Raw genomic sequence first — 3,738 nt, forward strand, 5'->3', positions numbered from 1 at the left:
GCACAAATTTTTGTGCACCGGGTCTCTAGTTATATATAATTAGGTTAATAGCTCCAAGCTACTAACATTTAATATTATATATCCTAACATTTAATATTATCTATTCTTTTTAAAAATATGTTTTATTGACTTTTTCTTCTTAGAGAGTGAGAGTGAAATATCAATGTGAGAGCGGAACATAGATCAGCTGCCTTTTGCATGCCCCCTGCTGGGGATCGAACTTGCAACCCAGGCATGTGCCCTAACCAGGAATTGAACCGGCAACCTTCCAGGGTATGGAACCATGCCCAACCAACAGAGTCACATCAGCCAGGGCATATCTGGCAGTGAAATTTGACATGCCCACTAATCCCCTGCTTTTCTAAATAGTTTCTATCACATCTCCTTAGCAAATGCTAGATCTCATGCTCTCAGAGCACTGTAACTAACTCTGGATTCCTCCATGAGAGAAGGATGAAAGCTGGTCAGAAACAAGAAAAGGTTCATGAGAAAGTGGTAGGATGAGTTGCTAAATTAATCCCAAAGAAAATCTGAAGGAACAAACATCATCTAGCCTGGAAAAAAACTAAGGAGCTTTTTAGACGACAATTCGCAAATGCGGGTGGGCACTTAGAAAATTATAAGGAACCTTTTAACCAGATTCTATCCTTACTGCTAATGCCTTAATTCAGACTACCATCATTTTACCCATAACTTGCTATAGCCACCTTCTGTTACAGAGTGTAGTCTTGTCCTTTTCCAATCTACTCTATCACAGCCAGTTAGTTATCTTTCTGAAATGTAATTCTGATCACTGCCTAGCTTCAGTACTTCAATTGCTCTCTACTGCCCTCAAGACAAAGTCTAAACCCTCAATACTTTTACTGACACCAAAGTAATGCATGTGCATCAAAGTCTATATAGCAACGATTTTCAACCGGTGTGCCACACAAATTTTTTAAAACATGAAATACTTGACTATTTAGTCAGGGGCACTGACCTCCTTTCCCTTAGATTATCAAATTAAAAAATGACAACAGCCAACATACAATAGCCATCCAGTGTGAATGAATCAAAACGATACCCATTTTTTGGTGTGCTGCAGAATTTGAGTAATTAGTTTATGTGTGCCATGAGATGAAAAAGGCACTGCTCTGTAGGTGTACCTCAGAGATATTGTAGGTTCAGGTTCAGACAACTGCAATAAAGCGAACATCACAATAAAGTGAGTTACACAATTTTTTTGTTTTCCCAGTGAATATAATAGTTACATTTATATTGTAGTCTTTTAAGTGTACAATAATAGCATTATGTCTAAAAAACACTGTACATAATTAATTTAAAATATCTTGGTGCTCTCCCTCTAGGGAGCGTGCCAGTGCCTTTCCTTCCCCCTCTACTTCTCCTATCTCTCCCCACCCCCGGAAAAAAATATCTTATTGTTTATAAATGGTAACCATCACTGAGCCATCAGTGAGTCATGACCTTTTTGCAGATAGCATCTTGCCTCAATGTTGATGGCTGCTGACTGGTCATGGTGGTGGGTTGTTGAAGGCTGGGGTTTCTGTGGCAACTTCTTAGAATAATAAGAACAATGAAGTCTGCCAGATCAACTGATTCTTCCTTTCACGAACAATTTCTCTGTAGCATGTAATGCCATTTGATAGAATTTTACCCACAGAACTTCTTTCAAAATTGGAATCAATCCTCTTCCACCCTGTACTACTTCATCAAATAAGTTTATGTAATATTCTAAATCCTGTTGTTATTACATCAATCTTCCCAGCCTCTTCACCAGGAGGAGATTCCATCTCAAGAAACTATTTTCTTAGCTCATCCACAAGAAGTAACTCCTAACCCATTAAAGTTTTACCATGAGATTGCGTAATTTAGTCACATCTTCAGGCTCCACTTCTAGTACTAGTTCTCTTGCTATTTCCACCTCATCTGGAGCTACTTCCCCTATAGAGGCCTTGAACCCCTCAGAGTCATTCATGAGAGTTGGAACCAACTTCTTCCAAATTCCTGTTTATGTGGACATTTTGAGCTCTTCCCACGAATCATGAATGTTCTTAATGGCATCTAGAATGATAAATCCTTTTCAGGTTTTTAATTAACTTTGCCCAGATCCAACAGAGGAATCACTGTGTCAACTATAGCCTTACACAATGTATTTCTTAAATAATAAGACTTGAAAGTCAAAATTACTACTTAATCCAGGTGCTGCAGAATGAATTTAGGTTAATAGGCATGAAAACTGTATTAATCTTGTTCATCAGAGCTCTTGAGTGACCAGAGGCATTGTCAATGAACAGTAAAATTTTGAAAGGAATCTTTTTTTTTTTTTTCTGAGCAGCAGGTCAACAGTGGGCTTAAAATATTCAGTAAACCATGTTGTAAACAGGCGTGCTGTCATCCACATTTTGTATAATTCTTAAGGGCCCCAGGATTGTCTGAATAGTAAATGAGCATTGGCTTCAGCTTAGTCACTAGCTGCTTTAGCCCCTAATAAGAGTGTCAGCCTGTCCTTTGAAGCTAGGCATTGATTTCTCCTCTCCAGCTATGAAAGTCTTAGATAGTACCTTCTTTCAATCTAAGGATAGCTGTTTAGTCTACATTGAAAATCTACTCTGTGTGTGTGTGTGTGTGTGTGTTTAGAGAGAGAGGGAGGGGGGAAGAGAAGGAGAGAGAGAGGTATAAAGATCGATGTGAGGGAGACACATTGCCTTCCACACACGCCCTGACCGGGGCTGGGGAATGAGCCTGCAGCTGAGGTACGTGCCTTTGATGGGGAATTGAACCCAGGATTCTTGGGTCCCTGGGCTGCTGCTCTAACCACTGATCCAACCCGGCTAGGGGAAAAAATTTATTGTTCAATGTAGCCACCTTCATTAATTATCCCACTAGAGCAGGGGTGGGCAAACTTTTTGACTCAAGTGCCACAATGGGTTCTTAAACTGGACCGGAGGGCCGGAACAAAAGCATGGATGGAGTGTTTGTGTGAACTAATATAAATTCAAAGTAAACATCATTACATAAAAGGGTACGGTCTTTTTTTTTTAGTTTTATTCATTTCAAACGGGCCAGATCTGGCCCACGGGCCGTAGTTTGCCCACGGCTGCAACTAGAGCTTCTGGATAACTTGCTGCAGCTTCTATATACATCAGCACTTGCTCCACCTGGAGATTACCTTCTTTCCTTAAACACCATAAACCAATTATCTACTAGCTTCAAACTTCTGCAGCTTCCTCACCTCTCTCTGCCTTCAGAGAATTGAAAAGGTTTAGAATCTTCCCAGGGATTAGGCTTTGGCTTAAGAGAATGTTGTGGCTGGTCTGTTCTTTTACATACAGACCACTACAACTTTCTCCCTATCAGCAACAGGCTGTTTCATTTTCTTATCACTCATGTTTTACAGGAGTAGCACTTTCAATTTCCTTCAAGGACTTTTCTTTTGCATTCACAACTTGGCACAAGAAACCTAGCTTTCGACCTGTCTCAGCTTTTGACATGCCTTCCTCATTAAGCTTAATCATTTCTAACTTTTGATTTAAAGTGAGAGACATGCAACTCTTCCTTTCACTTGAACACTTAGGGCAGTGGTTCTCAATCTTGGCTGCACATTAGAATCACCTGGGAATCTTTTTAAAATCCTGATTTCTGGGCCTCATCCTCTGGAAATTGTTTCTTTGTTACTAATGTTGTGGCCCCACCCCATAACAAAGAAACAGAATTTCCGGAGGATGAGGCTCAAGAACC

Source organism: Myotis davidii, unplaced genomic scaffold (assembly GCF_000327345.1).
Source record: "Myotis davidii unplaced genomic scaffold, ASM32734v1 scaffold1534, whole genome shotgun sequence".
NCBI lineage: Eukaryota > Metazoa > Chordata > Mammalia > Chiroptera > Vespertilionidae > Myotis > Myotis davidii.